The sequence below is a fragment of the Scyliorhinus canicula genome, chromosome 1, assembly GCF_902713615.1.
Source record: "Scyliorhinus canicula chromosome 1, sScyCan1.1, whole genome shotgun sequence".
In the NCBI taxonomy this organism is placed as follows: Eukaryota; Metazoa; Chordata; class Chondrichthyes; order Carcharhiniformes; family Scyliorhinidae; genus Scyliorhinus; species Scyliorhinus canicula.
In genome coordinates, this window is record NC_052146.1 from 239,109,823 (window position 1) to 239,128,531 (window position 18,709).

The 18,709-nt window shown below is 45.7% G+C and overlaps 1 protein-coding gene across 1 annotated transcript in view; it reads right to left on the bottom strand.

The window, feature by feature from the left end:
* The window catches only part of sptbn1 (spectrin, beta, non-erythrocytic 1), a 301,037-nt gene that overhangs the window by 229,419 nt on the left and 52,909 nt on the right, over window positions 1-18,709 (bottom strand). The window contains exon 2 of the mRNA XM_038810024.1: window positions 999-1,096. The gene's annotated coding sequence lies outside the window, so the exon portion shown is untranslated. The remainder of the gene's footprint in view (window positions 1-998; window positions 1,097-18,709) is intronic.

The following is an 18,709-nucleotide window of genomic DNA, read 5'->3' on the forward strand; positions in this document are numbered from 1 at the left end:
AACCTTTTAGGAAACATATGCTTCCATTCTATGGTCTCTTAAATGTACTGCACAGGTACAGTCAAATGTTAATTTGTAAACTAAAATTTGGGGTTAGGATTTTCAATGAACGTAAATACTTTGGTCATGAAGGATGTAATTATAGCTACGGGTGGACATACCCCTCCAACTTTTACATATGATCAAGTTAAATATATTTTAACATGTCAATATGTACAGAAGTGTCACTGAATGTCACTGGAATAGTAATCTAGTGGCCTCAATAAATTATCTGGTGATCCGGAGTACAAACAGGGGATTGAGAAATTGAATTCAATTTTAAAATGGAAATAAAAAGACAGGATCAGTAAAAGTGATCATGAAATGATCAAATTGTCATAATGGCAATAACTAATGGGACTCGTGGTAATTAAGCAACCATCTTTACCTGGTTTGTCTTATATGGAGCGCTTGCTCCACACCAATATGGCTGAATCTTAATTGTTCCCTGAAGTGGCTTAGCAAGCCTACTATATTCATGCAGCATAACTAGTGATATGAATGAATGAATGAATGAATGAATGAATGAATATTGCTTATTGTCACAAGTAGGCTTCAAATTAAGTTACTGTGAAAAGCCCCTAGTCGCCACATTCCGGCGCCTGTTCGGGGAGGCTGTTACGGGAATACATGCAATACATATATGCAATACACGTCAGCCCTGCTGACGATTTCTATAACACAGAGAATTTTTTTAAAAATCACATGCCATCGGTGGCAATGTGACTATTCCTAGAGAGATAAAAACTGCCTTGCAAAATGTTGACCTATGACTCATCCTGTGAGCAACATCACCATCATCATCTTGTTCTGGACTCCTACTGTGGAATGATCGTCAGCTATGTGCATCACATTTGTTGGTGTAGATCCTAAAATCTAAGTAAAATATAAAAGGTTTCACTGGAGTGATAGATTTGAATGAAGTAAAACTTAGCTTCTAATTTAATATTTTTACTTACCACTTGTAGCAATTAAAAGCACCAATTGCACTGATGTGCAGGTATTGCTGTCTTTATGTTCAAGCAGGAACTATGACTTGTTGCCACCAGGAAGGGTTCTAAGGAGCAATGAATCCAAATTGCATTTTAGCCAATTTTGTAATTACACAGATACCAGAAATGTACCACAGAGATAAATCCTGAACATTACAAATTAAACTTACATTGGAAAGGAGTTATAAACAGTATTCCTACATTTCAACTTCAAGTGTACAGACAGCATCATCCAAAGTATCAGGCAGCAAGCTCAAGCCGAATACCACAAATTGGCCTCACCAAATATTGCAAACTATTTATTTCAGCTTAATTATCCAAATGAAAAGGAAGATGCTCAACTATAATAACCCAGAGTTCTAATTTTGTTACAAGAGACCTACCATCTCTCCCAGAAAACATTCTAAATAACCAAGCATGGACATCAAACAGGATATCCAATTCAATTATCTAAGCCACTATAATCACTTCACTGCTATCCAATTTGTTTTTAGGTAGCTAAGGAGAAAACAAGGATTGCCGCCACCTTCACTGCATTTTAAAAGTGGAATAACTCAGGTGCTGAACACAGAACAGAAAATTAGGTCCATTTCTCAACATACCAATGTTGAACTTCACATGCAGGTGCATGGAAATAAAGTGTATCTGATACTTCGGGTTTGGCAGATGTCCCCAGATGGTACATGATTTCCCCAGCTGGTGTATGAAAGGACCAACAGCAAATAAATTCAATTTAGCAATCATTTCCATATCTAAGTAACATTCCCTCTAATATTTTGTTGCGTGCAGCTGTTGGTTGTACTTCAGCACTGGATTACTGCACAACTGCGCTTACAGACACGTGAAAAACATTTGTGCAAAGCATGCTTGTTTCACTGTGTGTTACATTGGGAACATTACTACAATGTACTGTGGTGATTATAATTATTGGGCAGCCAAGGACCAAAGACTCACGGTATTTTTCAAAGAATTATTTGTTGTGACTCCGGGGCATGTGGGCTGTAATTGACCGCGGACTAGCCCAGGGTGTCACAACAGTAGACCATTTGGATTTGTTATTGGCTGCAAACCTGGTTACCGGAGCTAGCACTAACTAGAAATTGAAAATCAGGTAGGTGGTTCATCATCAGCACTCTGCATGCTTTGGGCAGAAACACAGTTGAGATTTCCCTGTGCCATCACTTGCTTTTGCACATAATGCGGATCGGTGTTGTTGGCAGATTTCAGACTTAATTTTTTGGATGATCTTTTCTAGAGTCAGATCTTCATTGGCCTATAGTATATCTGAAAGGGCATTGCCAGCTACTCCAACAGCAATTCAGCCCCTTGTGAGTTCTGACTTCAAGCCACCTTAGTCACAGCCTTCAGTTAATAATTCTGAAAGTGTGCTTACAAAACCCTGTCTGAGCAGCACCACCCGTAAAACCCGCACCACATTTACAGCTGTACTCATCACCTGAGCTTTAAAGCAACCATGGACAACAAATAAACATTACCAGACTAATTTGGGCTGATCAAAGAGCCAGACCAAACACAATAGAGGGGATGTGGCAAAAAAGATTACTTAGATAATAGCTTCAAGATTAGATAAAAAACAGAAACTATTTGGTAGGTCCAACTGGTGTTGGCGAGGAATAAACATCCTCAGTTAAATGTGAAGTTCTAAATTTACTCGATACATATTTCAATCTCAGAAATAATAACATTTTATAGAGAATGAAATTCAGCAAATGCATCCAACAGCTTGGAGAACCAGTTAACTCTTATTATTAACTGAAGGCTGTGACTAAGGTGGCTTGAAGTCAGAACTCACAAAGGGCTGAATTGCTGTCGGAGTAGCTGGCAATGCCCTTTCAGATATACTATAGGCCAATGAAGATCTGACTCTAGAAAAGGTCATCCAAACATTCAGTCTGAGATCTGCCAACAGCACCAATCCACATTATGTGCAAAAGCAAGCCATGGTACAGGGCAACCTCAACTGTCCAGCTAGTAAAGCAACAAAGGGGCGGAGACTCTCTAGACCAAGGAAGGCAATACCTGAACAGGCCACAAGAGGGTGGGAAACCACGTTAGCACTGTGGAGCAAAATGACCTCACAATCAAGAGCAATGTCTAGCAATCTAAGACAGTGTTTAAACTGCAACTGCCTGGGATAGTTTGGAAATCTATGCAAAGCCAAGACACCCAAATGATTGGAGAATCCAAAGACAATACATGAGATTGAGCTATCACACCAAGACATCACCCAACTGTGCATTTGGGTGTGGTCAAGGATCCTGGATTGTCTTTGTATAATAGAGATCACAATAAATGATTACCCCACTAACTTCAAATTGAACACGAGAGCCAGTGCTATGGTCCTCTCGGGTAAGGATTGGTGGCTAAGACACACATGGCTACGGATGACAGGCACACCACTATTGGCTTCGAGAATCCATTTCCGGTCATAGGCACGATCCAGAACCACTAAGGTATGGCAACAAACAGATATCTGAAGTTATGCCTGTCGTCCGGAACCAATCCTACCCTCGAACAAAGATGCCTATGTGGGTCTTAAGCTTCTTAAAATGGCAGACAACATCAACACAACTTCTGTTGTCAACTACATGAAGTTCCAGAGAGTCCCACTTGTAAAGAGATTCTTGACTGGGACCAGAGGTCGGAATTGCCTTCACTCTTCACAGAGCTGGTGTGTTCAATATCTTTGCAGGTGGCAGATGCTCCTCTTTGATCAGGCCAACAAAACCTTCAGATAATTACTACTGTACCTCAAGTGGAAGTCACGCAGGAAAATGAGCAGCAGCAGCAGAACGGGTTCCAACCGCAGGCTCCAAAGCCAGCTGTTACACCACCTGTAAATCCAGGGTTCAGATGCTGCAACCTCCAGAGAACACAAAGCTGCAGCAGCAAAAAGTAGCGACCATTAACTCGCCAGAGCACACCTTAGTATGGCATGGGGACTTGTGGAAGAATGCAGTGTCACGATAAAAGCCACATTGCAAGGAGAGCCCACTGATGAGGAACATCCAGATGAGAGGGAGAGACACTTTCAACTCCCACAAAAATTAAGGTGGAATACAGGGGAAATGAAAAAATGAGATCATACCACAAATGAATGTAGTGAACACTCCAGAAAAAAATGGGACAAGCCGGCGGTCTCAGAGCAGAGAAGATGGAGGGTGAAGAAAGTTAAAGTCCAAAGAACCGAAAAAAATAATTTGCAAAAGAAGACAACCAAGTGCCAGAAACTCAAACAGAGAGAGAGGGCGCGAGAGCAGCGAGCGAGGAGAGACAGAGCGAGCGAGCGAGGAGAGACAGAGCGAGCGAGCGAGGAGAGACAGAGCGAGCGAGCGAGGAGAGACAGAGCGAGCGAGCGAGGAGAGACAGAGCGAGCGAGCGAGGAGAGACAGAGCGAGCGAGCGAGGAGAGACAGAGCGAGCGAGCGAGGAGAGACAGAGCGAGCGAGCAGAGACAGAGCGAGCGAGCGAGGAGAGACAGAGCGAGCGAGCGAGGAGAGACAGAGCGAGCGAGCGAGGAGAGACAGAGCGAGCGAGCGAGGAGAGACAGAGCGAGCGAGCGAGGAGAGACAGAGCGAGCGAGCGAGGAGAGACAGAGCGAGCGAGCGAGGAGAGACAGAGCGAGCGAGCGAGGAGAGACAGAGCGAGCGAGCGAGGAGAGACAGAGCGAGCGAGCGAGGAGAGACAGAGCGAGCGAGCGAGGAGAGACAGAGCGAGCGAGCGAGGAGAGACAGAGCGAGCGAGCCGAGGAGAGACAGAGCGAGCGAGCGAGGAGAGACAGAGCGAGCGAGCGAGGAGAGACAGAGCGAGCGAGCGAGGAGAGACAGAGCGAGCGAGCGAGGAGAGACAGAGCGAGCGAGCGGGAGAGACAGAGCGAGCGAGGAGAGACAGAGCGAGCGAGCGAGGAGAGACAGAGCGAGCGAGCGAGCGAGAGACAGAGCGAGCGAGCGACAGAGACAGAGCGAGCGAGCGACAGAGACAGAGCGAGCGAGCGACAGAGACAGAGCGAGCGAGCGACAGAGACAGAGCGAGCGAGCGACAGAGACAGAGCGAGCGACAGAGACAGAGCGAGCGACAGAGACAGAGCGAGCGACGAGAGACAGAGCGAGCGACGAGAGACAGAGCGAGCGAGAGACAGAGCGAGCGAGAGACAGAGCGCGCGAGAGACAGAGCGCGCGAGAGACAGAGCGCGCGAGAGACAGAGCGCGCGAGAGACAGAGCGCGCGAGACAGAGCGCGCGAGAGACGGAGCGCGCGAGAGACAGAGCGCGCGAGAGACAGAGCGCGCGAGAGACAGAGCGCGCGAGAGACAGAGCGCGCGAGAGACAGAGCGCGCGAGAGGCAGAGCGCGCGAGAGGCAGAGCGCGCGAGAGGCAGAGCGCGCGAGAGGCAGAGCGCGCGAGAGGCAGAGCGCGCGAGAGGCAGAGCGCGCGAGAGGCAGAGCGCGCGAGAGGCAGAGCGCGCGAGAGGCAGAGCGCGCGAGAGGCAGAGCGCGCGAGAGGCAGAGCGCGCGAGAGGCAGAGCGCGCGAGAGGCAGAGCGCGCGAGGCAGAGCGCGCGAGGCAGAGCGCGCGAGAGACAGAGCGCGCGAGCGAGACAGAGCGCGCGCGCGAGACAGAGCGCGCGCGCGAGACAGAGCGCGCGCGCGAGAGAGAGCGAGCGCGCGAGAGAGAGCGAGCGCGAGACAGAGCGCGCGAGAGACAGAGCGCGCGAGAGACAGAGCGCGCGAGAGACAGAGCGCGCGAGAGACAGAGCGCGCGAGAGACAGAGCGCGCGAGAGACAGAGCGCGCGAGAGACAGAGCGCGCGAGAGACAGAGCGCGCGAGAGACAGAGCGCGCGAGAGACAGAGCGCGCGAGAGACAGAGCGCGCGAGAGAGAGAGCGCGCGAGAGACAGAGCGCGCGAGAGACAGAGCGCGCGAGAGACAGAGCGCGCGAGAGACAGAGCGCGCGAGAGACAGAGCGCGCGAGAGACAGAGCGCGCGAGAGACAGAGCGCGCGAGAGACAGAGCGCGCGAGAGACAGAGCGCGCGAGAGGCAGAGCGCGCGAGAGGCAGAGCGCGCGAGAGGCAGAGCGCGCGAGAGACAGAGCGCGCGAGAGACAGAGCGCGCGAGAGGCAGAGCGCGCGAGAGGCAGAGCGCGCGAGAGGCAGAGCGCGCGAGAGACAGAGCGCGCGAGAGACAGAGCGCGCGAGAGACAGAGCGCGCGAGAGACAGAGCGCGCGAGAGACAGAGCGCGCGAGAGACAGAGCGCGCGAGAGACAGAGCGCGCGAGAGACAGAGCGAGCGCGCGAGAGACAGAGCGAGCGCGCGAGAGACAGAGCGAGCGCGCGAGAGACAGAGCGAGCGCGCGAGAGACAGAGCGAGCGCGCGAGAGACAGAGCGAGCGCGCGAGAGACAGAGCGAGCGCGCGAGAGACAGAGCGAGCGCGCGAGAGACAGAGCGAGCGCGCGAGAGACAGAGCGAGCGCGCGAGAGACAGAGCGAGCGCGCGAGACAGAGCGAGCGCGCGAGAGACAGAGCGAGCGCGCGAGAGACAGAGCGAACGCGCGAGAGACAGAGCGAACGCGCGAGAGACAGAGCGAACGCGCGAGAGACAGAGCGAACGCGCGAGAGACAGAGCGAACGCGCGAGAGACAGAGCGAACGCGCGAGAGACAGAGCGAACGCGCGAGAGACAGAGCGAACGCGCGAGAGACAGAGCGAGCGCGCGAGAGACAGAGCGAGCGCGCGAGAGACAGAGCGAGCGCGCGAGAGACAGAACGAGCGCGCGAGAGACAGAGCAAGCGCGCGAGAGACAGAGCAAGCGCGCGAGAGACAGAGCAAGCGCGCGATTGATAGAGCGAGCGCGCAGGAGACAGAGCAAGCGCGCAGGAGACAGAGCGAGCGCGCGAGAGACAGAGCGAGCGCGCCAGGCAGAGAGAGGGGGAGAGAGAGCCAGACAAAGTGAGAGAGGGAGGGAAAGAGAGAGATCCAGACAGGGAGCGAGAGATGGAGAGCCAGGCAGGGAGAGAGAGAGCCAGTCACACAGAGAGAGAGAGAGAAAGAGAGAGAGTGAGCGAGACAGACAGAGACAGATAGAGCGCCAGACACAGACAGAGAGAGAGAGCGGCAGACAGCCAGACAGAGGGAGGGAAAGACAGCCAGACAGAGGGGGAAGAGAGAGAGAGCCAGAGAGAGAGAAACAAAGAGAGAGAGAGAGAGGGGGGGGGGGGGGGGGGGAGGGAGGCTGAGGGAGAGAGCGGCAGACAGCCAGACAGAGGGAGAGAGAGCCAGAGAGAGAGAGACAGACAGAGAGAAAGAGCGAGCAAGAGAGGGAGAGAGCGAGCGAGCGAGACAGTGAGCGAGTGCCAGACAAAGAGCGAGAGAGAGAGAGACCGACCGAGGGAGCTAGACAGAGAGAGAGAGAGAGACAGACAGACAGAGGGAGAGAGAGAGAGAGAGACACACACACACACAGACAGCGAGAGACAGAGAGAGACACAAGGGAAAGAGAGGGAGAGAGCGAGCGAGGGAGAGAGCGAGCGAAAGGAGCGAGCAAGCGAGCGAGCCAGGCAGAAAGAGAGAGAGAGGGAAGAGAGAGATCCAGTCAGGGAGAGAGAGAGAGAGGGAGAGCCAGGCAGGGAGAGAGAGCCAGTCACACAGACAGAGAAAGAGAAAGAGAGATAGACAGACAGAGACAGAGAGTCAGACAGAGAGAGAGAGAGAGAGAGCGGCAGACAGCCAGACAGAGGGAGAGACAGACAGCCAAACAGAGAGAGAGAGAGCCAGAGAGAGAGCCAGAGAGAGAGAGAGAGCGCTAGACAGAGGGAGAGCGCCAGATGGAGAGAGAGCACTAGACAGAGGGAGAGCGCCAGACACAGAGAGAGCGCGAGACAGTAAGCGAGTGCCAGACAAAGAGAGAGAGAGAGAGAACACCAGAGAGAGAGAGAACACCAGACAGAGAGAGCGAGACCGAAGGAGCCAGACAGACAGAGAGAGAGAGAGAGAGAAAGACAGAGGCCAGACAGAGAGAGGGCCAGACAGAGAGAGAACCAGACAGAGAGAGAGAGAGAACCAGACAAAGAGAGAGAGACAGACCGAGGGTGTCAGACAGAGAGAGAGACACACAGAGAGACAGAGAGAGAAAGAGGGAGACACACACACATACACAAAGAGAGAGAGAGAGAGACACATACACACACAAGGATCGTGTGATCATGGTAGCCCAACTGTGAGAAGATTATCATGTTATGCCTATGGGAAACACTGCTCCTGTCCGACAGGCAGTGTATTAAAGATATTTACCACAAAGATTCTGCCCTTCTCACCTCCTTTAATCAACAAGAATTAAATTGCAGCTAAAATGAATATCCATTGCGACCTCAAAAAGATCACAAAGACGGACCTACCTCCTGGGACAATATTTGCCATTCCTCCACCCTAGTCTGCCCCTGTTAAAAGCAGAAGTGGATAGTTTGGGGTCAGCTCATGAGATTTTAATTTTAAAATTGACCCCTCCCTGTGGTGGTATGATTTGCATAGCTGTCTGCCATTGGTGCAGAACACTGGCTTACCATTGGCCCTGGTCGGTCATGTGCCTCTCGACCGATTGGTTGAGACGAGTCATGTGACAGCTCTCCGATTGGTCGAGAGGCTGAGTTAACCCCGCCTCCAGAGCGAGGTATAAATACCCAGAATGCCCGGCGGTCGTCCATTTACTGTAGTCGACCGCAGGGCTAACTTCTAGCTTATTAAAGCCGAACTTTTGTACAGCAACATGTCTCACGTTCGATTGATGGTTCATCACTCCCCACCATGCCTTTCTTTCTTCACCTAAGTGTCTAGAAAATACAGATTTAATGCTACACCCACGCTACTGTGTTTGCCGAGAGAGTTCTCTCTACGAGCTACAAGGTCACTCCTGCTTCCTTCACCCATTCATCTCTGCCAGTAACTTCTGGGTATTTTGATGTTATGTGCAAATCAAGTAAGTCTGAATGACTGAGCACTTCTTCAGAATTATTTGAACAAATAAAATTAATACTTGGCCAGTACATTAGACCTGCGTATTTGTAGAAGTGAAGTTGAAGAGCGTGGGCAGACATTTGCATCCATTAAGGTAAACTACAAACTGTTACATCTCAATGATAATAGCCAATGCCACATGTACATTAATTGTAACAATTGTCAAAAATTTACTTCATATGATCAAGCATTTGAAAATTTCTGAAGTCAAACAAAAGCCAAACTTAAGTTAGAATGACAGAATTCAGACTGCTATGGTTAAAATTGCATTAATACCACTAAGAGACAGCAAGAGAGAGTGACAGAGAGAGAGACACAGAACATACAGTGCAGAAGGAGGCCATTCGGCCCATTGAGTCTGCACCGACCCACTTAAGCCCTCACTTCCACCCTATCCACGTAACCCAATAACTCCTCCTAACCTTTTTGGACACGAAGGGCAATTTAGCATGGCCAATCCACCTACCCTGCACGTCTTTGGACTGTGGGAGGAAACCGGAGCACACGGAGGAAATCCACGCAGACACGGGGAGAACGTGCAGACTCCGCACAGACAGTGCCCCAGCGGGGAATCGAACCTGGGACCCTGTGAAGCCACAGTGCTAGCCACTTGTGCTACCGTGCTGCCCCACACAGACAGGAGACAGATAGACAGACGAGACACACACAGTCAGTTCCAAAAACGTTTTACCTTAAACACTCCTTCCGTGAATTGGTGAGGGCGCACCAAATTAGTTTCCATTGCATTTGCACAAAGTTGGAAGATTTTAACTGGGTAGTTGCACTGCATCTCTGATCTCAATCTCTGATATAAATGTAACAACTGATCTAGCACCAACGCTGTGAGATTTCCAAACTTTTGCCACCCATTTTGTGTTGTGCTTCCTAATTTCACGCCTGAAAAAAATCTGGATCTAACTTTTAGAGTAAGATTCCAAGTCCTTGAATCCCCTAAAATAATTGATCATTACCTTTCCTTCATTATTTTTTCAAAAATAAATTTCGAGTACTCAATTCATTTTTTCTAATTAAGGGGCAATGTAGCATGGCCAATCCATCTACCCTACATATCTTTGGGTTGTGGTGGCAAAACCCACGCAAAAATGGGGAGAATGTGCAAATTCCACACGGACAGTGATCCAGAGCCGGGACCGAACCTGGGACCTCGGCGCTGTGAGGCAGCAGTGCTAACCACTGCGCCACTGTGCTGCCCTTCCTTTCCTTCATTATAACAAAGACTACACTTGCAAAGTAGTTCATTGACTTATGAAATTTGGGGTGCTCCAAGGTCATACAAAAAGCAGTATCAAAATGCCCATCTTTCTATATTGTTTGGATCTTAGCATATGCAAAATGTTTGCACATTTGTCTCTAACACAGGCTTTGTATTCAAAGTAATTCACAGTATCTGAAGCGCTTAGAGATGTAATAACTACAAATACACATCTTTACTATGAAATAAAAATGCTCAGTATTCAAGTATCCAATTAAAAAATTGTTCATTACAAAAGCAATCACTACATTTTTCCCCATGCACTAAATCCTGAAATTATGCAGCCTTAAGCTAGAGACTTCATATTTCTTTGAAAGGAAGTCGTTACACTCAGCAACTTCAAGTTTTCCTAGCTCCCAGTTAGCTGCGTATTCCTTGGTTGACAGATATAACTTACCCACTTTGCATCCCCTCTCCATCCCCTCTCCCCCAAGGCAGTCTCAATGTCCACCCACTCTCCCTACCCCGGCCTTGCCAGCCTCACTCCCCACCTTAACCTGTTAAACCCCCCGCCCCGACCCTTGCTTCCCGGCTGGTCTGACAGCCTCTCTCATCACCACCACTCACCCTGTGACTTCTCATCTATCAGCCGCAGGCACGGGAGAGAAAAAACTAAATCTGTAGAATTAGGGTGTTCAAAAGGGTTAATGTGGGACTGGGGAAACAGCATCACCCACATTATGATGTAGATAGTCACATAGAAGTAGTAGCATGTAGAAGAGAGTTCGGTAGAAGTCAGCTTAAAGCTAGCACTTAGTCAGGACTGTATCCTGAATACATGTTCATAATTATGCATTATTAATAAAGTTATTGCTCAACTCCTGGATGAAAACCATCAGATCCTGGGATTTGTCACTCTTCAGAACCATTAATTTCTGTATTACTGTTACTTGCTCGCTTTAATTTGCTGAGGCCCTGTCCTTCATTCAATAATAGTTTCTTTGAGGTGGGTGGCATGTTGACCGCTTCCTCTACTGTAAATAGTCATTATTCAGAATGCCTACTATTTCAACATCACTGACAGTATCACTGTTATCAATGATGCAGGGGCCACATTGCATTAGGAAAAACAGGTGGTCAGAAGCAAATGTAACCTGTGTTTTTTTTTCAAATTCTCTATTTATAACTATCTTCTTTGTTTGTTTCTCATTTCCAAGATCCTAACTTGCACCAAGTCCCATTCACCCAGTCCAGCAATGATTTGATTTTAAAATTCCCTTGCTGGAGTTCAAATTTCTCCACTGTCTCATTACCACCTCCAAACCACCTCCAGCCCTACAACCTTCCACGAATTTGTGTTTCACCAAACCTGCACTCTCTTATGGACAGACATAAGAATATAAGAATTAGGAGCAGGAGTAGGCCATTCGGCCTGTCAAGCCTGCTCTATTTGATAAGATCACGGATGGTCAGATTGTGACTTCAATACTACTTTCCCGTCAACCCCTATAGCTTCAGACCCCTTGTTAGTCAAAAATTTACCTGCATCTCTCAAAAATATTCAATGCTCTGGCCTCCACAACCCTCCGGGGAAGAGAGTTATACACACTCGTGACCCTTCAAGTGGAAAAAAATCTCATCTCAGTCTTAAATGGGCCTCCCCTTATTTTTTATACTGTGTTCCCTTGCTCTAGTCTACCCAACAAGGGGAAACATCCTTTCAACATCCACCCGGTCAAGACCCCTCAGAATCTTATATGCACACTAGAAAGGGTAGAATTATTTGTTTCCAGGCAGCATTTTCCCCCAATTGAACATCTTTCAAAACAGATTATATGGTTATAATATCACTGATATTTGTAGGATCTTGCTTACAGAATGGCCTAAGCTTTAAAATTAATGCTGAATCAAATCAGCCACAGAGGACATAATCCGAATATAATATGCACAACATGCCAGTCCCCCCTCCCTCAGAAGAACATCCAATATGGCCATTAAACAGAATCAAGATTTTTGTTTGAAAGCTAGTATAAAATAAAGCTAGTATATAAATCAATAAAATTGACTTAGCAGCATGACCGCAAAATGCAAGTAGTTATATTTTGCAAATACAAACCCAAATTTCTAAAAATTGTTCTGCTCATCATTTAAAGAGAAATAAAACACCAGTTAATAAGTAACCTTACTGGATTGGCATTTTTACTCATGGAGTAACACGTTCAGTCCCTGGGTATATTTAAACTTCATTCAGTTCAGTGATCAATCAACAAAGTTTTTGAATGCTGCCCAGCAGGGTGGGACAAAATCAGAGTCACATTTATAATCCATGACAGGAGCATAGGCAGCAACTCAGCTGCCAAATGCTGTCAGGCAATTGAAGAGACAGGGACTATTACAAGAGGGAAATTTATCCTCCAAATAACCAATATAGAAAAAGTCAGGAAGAAAAAAACACCACTATTTTGTAGAACACAAAAGCATGTTCACGCTGCCAGTTCAGTGTCCTAACAAAGTGATTTTGGTGTCACGCCATTGTTAGATCTTGACAAAATTAGGCTGTTAATCTAATACTTCAGTTTACAACATGCGAGTTATCATGAGAGGTTTTACTGAGGAAAACTGTTATGTTTCTGGATACCCTGAGTTTAAGCCTATCTGAACTTAAATTAATTGCCTGTACAGAGAGGGAATTCTCCACTCTTTTGAAAAGTTAATTTTTATATGCTGCAAATGTGCTACACATTTGTGTAATCACATTTGAGAAATCTCTCTTGGTCAGACAAAAAGGTACAAACTAGCAAGCAATAAAAGTTCAAAAACATGTGCTCCAGCTCTGGTCTCAGGTGGTCTCTTTATCACCATCAATGGTGGGGTGAAGGAATTCAGGGAAGTTAAATTGTAAAAACAAATCTGGCCATTATAGGATCAGATTCTGTTTAGTCTTAAAATGGTTTATATCATATCTTATTTCTACTTGAGAAGTTCACACTTTGCTTGTGCATCGAGATGCAAGCACATTTCAGGCATGCAGTAGGAACCCCTGGACTCATGCTAGCAATAAACAATTTGAATATACTAACAAAATTCCAGAATTTGGCACATGAAGACAGCAGTGATATCCTGTACTGAAAGAAAAAGTGAGAACGACAATCCAGAAATATTTTCAAAGGCAATGAGGATTTCTCGATTTTAATATGAGTAAAACGGTGTGATTTGTGGAACTGAAAGGCCCCCACAGAATGTTTGACCAAAATTCTAATGATCATCTTATCTCAGATTTCTTTAGTCAATTAATATAGCCTTTGTCTGGAAGAGCAATCGGTTTATGATCTGGGTGTGGCTCATATGGCAGAGAATGAAATATTTTTCTATTTCTTTGCACACTGCATTTCTGCACCTTTCGAAGCACATATGCTCAAAACTTTCCAGAATGGAACTTATTAGCATTTAGCTGAAGTTCACTGACTTTGCATTTAAATCTAAAGTAGTTGCCCCTGAATGGTAATAGAGGATTATCCAGAACTGCTTCTGTAGATCATTTCTCCAATGACAACTCATGGCTTTTATAATGTGACCCCATGCAGGGATCCTTAAAGTCAAATTTTCTAGTTGATCATCTGGTTTTGTTTCTGTTGTTTTTAGGTTTCAGTATAAACTAAGTGAAAAAACTAATATTTTCTGTAAAGACAGCACTTAGTTGACACTGTTTTGCAAGTGTAATAATACAAGTAATCGACTCATTGCTACAATGTATGCTTATGTACATTTCACATCCAACTTCAGAAATAATTTGCAATAATTGTTTATACCGCCCTATAAAACAAAAATAGGAATCTTCACTGCAAACTGCAATAGTTCTTATGACAATCAGGTAAGATTCAACAACTCTTCTCAAAATCAGAACAAGGGAATTGAAAATTCTCAACAGTGAAATAAAAATGTGTCAAGCATTTCACAAGACCACCAACTATTTTATCGTAGGCTACAGAGAGTTGAAACAATCAACGCTATGTAAATTATTTCATCCTTTCCGCAAAAACTAATCAAGTACGTGAAGTATTCAAGGCACTCTGTCTGGGTGCAGATTTGGCCGTTGCCATCTAGCATCAGATAGAAAGCCAAGAATATGAAATGTTCATCCATCACTAATGGAATACATTCCCATCAACAATTCTAATCTAATATACCTATGATTTAATACATAGGTAGAATGCCAAGTAGCAAATGTGGTTACTGCATACATATTTCTACACATTAACAAATGCAATAGCATTCCTATAATATATTTTATCTATATTATTTTGCAGTTACCAAGATTGGTGCAGTTACTATTCACTGTTAATACACAAAAAGCTAGATTGTTTTATCAAATAAGAGTTTTGCAATAGGAAGTTTTGCAACAGGAAGTTAAAAACCAAGTAATTCGGAAAACAGTCCACATTCAGTTTAAGAATACGATCAAATAAGAGTATTATTGTGAGGGCCACAAAGAGTCCAGTTTGTGTTTGTTGAGTCAAACAGAAAGTAACTTATATTTGCAACAATATTTACACAGCACAGTAGTTCACTACTGGTGCTCTCTCAAGCCGGTACCACACTGGCCAGCTCTATTTATACAGTTGAAAGGATAACCGTTAGCCTGCCCCCTTATTGGGGGAGCTCATATTCCCCAGGGGGAGCTCATATTCCCCAGTAGGATCCAATAGGATCTCGGCATGTTACAACATTCCTCCCCCATCAAAGTCCAAGTAATCGGCCGAAGACTCTGGCAAATGAGGGCAGTGGACACTTTTGACATCAGGCTAGATGTCATGCACATAAGGCATATGTCTTAGATGGCTTGGATAGGATGGACGTAGGGAAGTTGTTTCCATTAGCAGGGGAGACTAGGACGCGGGGGCACAGCCTTAGAATAAAAGGGAGTCACTTTAGAACAGAGATGAGGAGAAATTTCTTCAGCCAGAGAGTGGTAGGTCTGTGGAATTCATTGCCACAGAGGGCGGTGGAGGCCGGGACATTGAGTGTCTTTAAGACAGAAATTGATAAATTCTTGATTTCTCGAGGAATTAAGGGCTATGGGGAGAGCGCGGGTAAATGGAGTTGAAATCAGCCATGATTGAATGGTGGAGTGGACTCGATGGGCCGAATGGCCTTACTTCCACTCCTATGTCTTATGGTCTTATGTAGAGAGGGCAAACGGCACTTTCGAGATGAACGCATTAAGAGCTGCAAGTCCACTGGCTGTGGACCCAAGAGTTCCCCTTGGAGACATCCTGCATGTCCATCTCAGAGTTGAGAACCTCAGTCATCTCGGCGTACTTATTTTCATGGACTCTGTAGCGATTCAAGAAGGCTGTCAGCATGGTGGCAGAGACTGATCTCAAGGATGAGCACCTGCTGTGGCTGGATCCAATAGCTGCTGCAGATGGAGAAGTGATTTCCGGAGACGAGGAATCTGCTGAAGAAGTGGATCCTGGACCTAATTTGGTCTAAATGCTTACATTGAAAGCAACCCTAGGCTTGCACCTGGTAAGAGATTGGCTTATTTTGTCAAAGGAGAACACCATGGACCCACCGAGTGCTGCCGGGCACATTGCAAACAAACACCAAATTTCCGGTTGCAAACTGCCAGGCAACGCAATGCCCCTGCTGTTCCTGATTGCAGAATACTTTTGTGACAATCACTGGGAAAACCATGCTAAGACGGGTACAAAGTCTCCACCCATTAGGAGTTCCATGGAAACTACCCCAGTCACTGCACACAGAGTGGTCCTATAACAAAAGAAAAAATGAGCCTGTCCAGTGCCTACGGCGTTGAAGACTGTTTCTTGAAGCCCCGCTTAAAAGTCCACACCGCACGCTCAGCCATTCCATTGGAAGCCGGGTGTTTTGGGGCGGTGCGAATATGCCGTATTCGGTTTATCTTCATAAAACCAGCGAACTCTTCATTCATGAAAGGAGTACTTTCCTAACAACATCCATAAGCCAAACACCCTTTTTCTACAAAATGGTAGGTTTGAATTCCTCACAGAAAACAGGTATTACTTTGAAGGTCTGGAGACATTCTTTAGCATGGAGAGAGAGAGACCAAAAATACACCTTCTTTGTTTGAATGCAGCTCCCAACTTTAAACAAAATCAAAAAGACTCAGAGCCACAAAGCAGCTTCCAGCTCAAAACAAAAGTAAAAGATAGAATCACAGCCCAGCTCCACCCACACAATGGCATCACAGCAGCCATTTGATAAAACATACTTTTCTTAAAGGGACCCTCAATGACAAACACCATAACAGTACACCGAACAACTTGGCAATTTCTGCTTTTATATTTGTCTGGAGTTTGGTATATAATTATCATCTTCCTGGTTTTGGTTGGTATTAATGAGCGATGTATATCTAACTAATAGCAAGTTTAACAAGCATGGTAAGTAGCTATAAGCAGAATTGTTCCAAGAACACCTTGCATCCAAGGCAATGGTATAATAAAACAATTCCTTCTACAAGGTATTTTACCATTGCAAATCAGGACATAATGGTGCTTCAAGCAAGTGCTATACAAGAAGGTGGACTGATGTGCCTTTGTTCTAAAAGGAAAAAACATCTAGAGAACTCTGCCAGCTCTTGGCAAGGAATGCTTTCTAGATTTGAAGTTGCCAATGCCACAAAGCAGGTCAAAAGTAGTTTCTACCGAGCTGCCTGAATGCTTGAAAACATTGTAGAATAATTTAAACTATATTTTCTCTTCAGTTACTTCACCTTCTGTTACATGCTCTTTGCTAAATCATTTGCAAAATATTACTTGAAATTCTGCACAGAGCAGCAAATATAAGTCATGCTCTTACTTCAAGATCTCATACCCTTTTTAAAAATCCGTACATAAAAGTCTTAATATGTAAAAAGAAAATACTAAAAATAAACTCAACAAGACTTTAATCAAAATTGCTCTGAATGAATGAAAGTTACATAAATTCACAAAGTTCCAACAACTGGGGGAAAATAACTGCAGAGGGGCCATCAAGTGGCCAGTGAGAGGTTTCCTGTGTATTTTAGATGAAGCAGATACCCTTGAGCTACAGAGTAAATTATGCCTTCTTCACAGAAATACGTAATACTGTAGTTACTATATGGAAATAGGCCATTCAGTTCCAATAGCCCACGTCAGCACTAACCTATTTTGATTCCTGGTCCATCAGCATTTTCATTTTCATAATACCTATTCACATATTGAGGTCACTACCAAGACCGGCCTCCTACCCATCTGCATACTTTTCTCCAGTTGGAGAACCCTCCAAAAATTCTCTTGGGCTATGTTTTGTCCATTTACACTCTTTTGAAGCAACTTTGGAAGCTTTCTGATGTGAAATATACAATGGGCAGAATTGTCTCTGTTTTTACAGAGTGCCACAATTGGCAGGAACAATGGCATGGAAGCAGTCAGTCCTAAGGCTTCCTGCGCCCCATGTTAGGGAGTTAGTTTTTTTTAAATGGAGTGGTGGCTTCCATGATGTCACATTGGTGGGGCAGACTCCTATTATCGCTCGGATACAAAAGATTAAAAATGGAACCCCTCTCCCCCCTTGGGAATGTACTCAGCTGTACAGCTCCAATGGGTTCTGTTCACCAGGTGCGCGTTGTGGGGACGTATCATGATTCATGTCATCGTGCCCTCATGCCGATGTGAATGAACAATCTAGGCGAGGGGGAGAACAATTGGGGGTAAAATCCTGATTATTATATGTGAATGTATTCAAATGGGGATCCCAATGTTCATGTCAGGGTATGGGGACAATCAGAACAGGAAATAAGGCAGTGTAAACCACATTTTGGAACACCAACGGGACTTCCCATTCCTGCTGCCGATCACATCTCCTCCAAAAACAGGAATGAATATAGATATATATATATATATATATATATATATATATATATATATATATAAAATTAGATATTTATGCAGCAATATTTGTAACTTCTTTCTTTTCCTTAAAGCGTAGAATGATGCATCAGAGGCGGTGGCCATTAGGCACATTATGCCAGTGGTTTGCTGGAGTTACCCAATTAGTCCCACTTCCCTGCTTTTTCTCCCAAAGTTTTGTACATTTTCAGCCTTCAAGTATTTATCCAAATCTCCTTATAAAACTATCAGATCTGCATCAATCATTCATTCAGACTGTTCATTATGGATCATAACTCATTGTGCAAAAAGAATGTTTCCTCAAGTCACCTCTGGGTTTGGAAACAGTTTCTCTTCATTTACTCTATCAAAGCCCTTCATTATTATGAACACTTCTTCCACATCTCCTCTACTCTGATCGAAGGAGAACAACCCCAGCATTTCCAATCCCTCCACAAAGTCCCTCATCCATGTTACAATTCAGTAAATGTCTTCACTACCCTCTAAAACGACGGTGCCCAGAATTGGAACACATTGCTCCAACTGAAGAC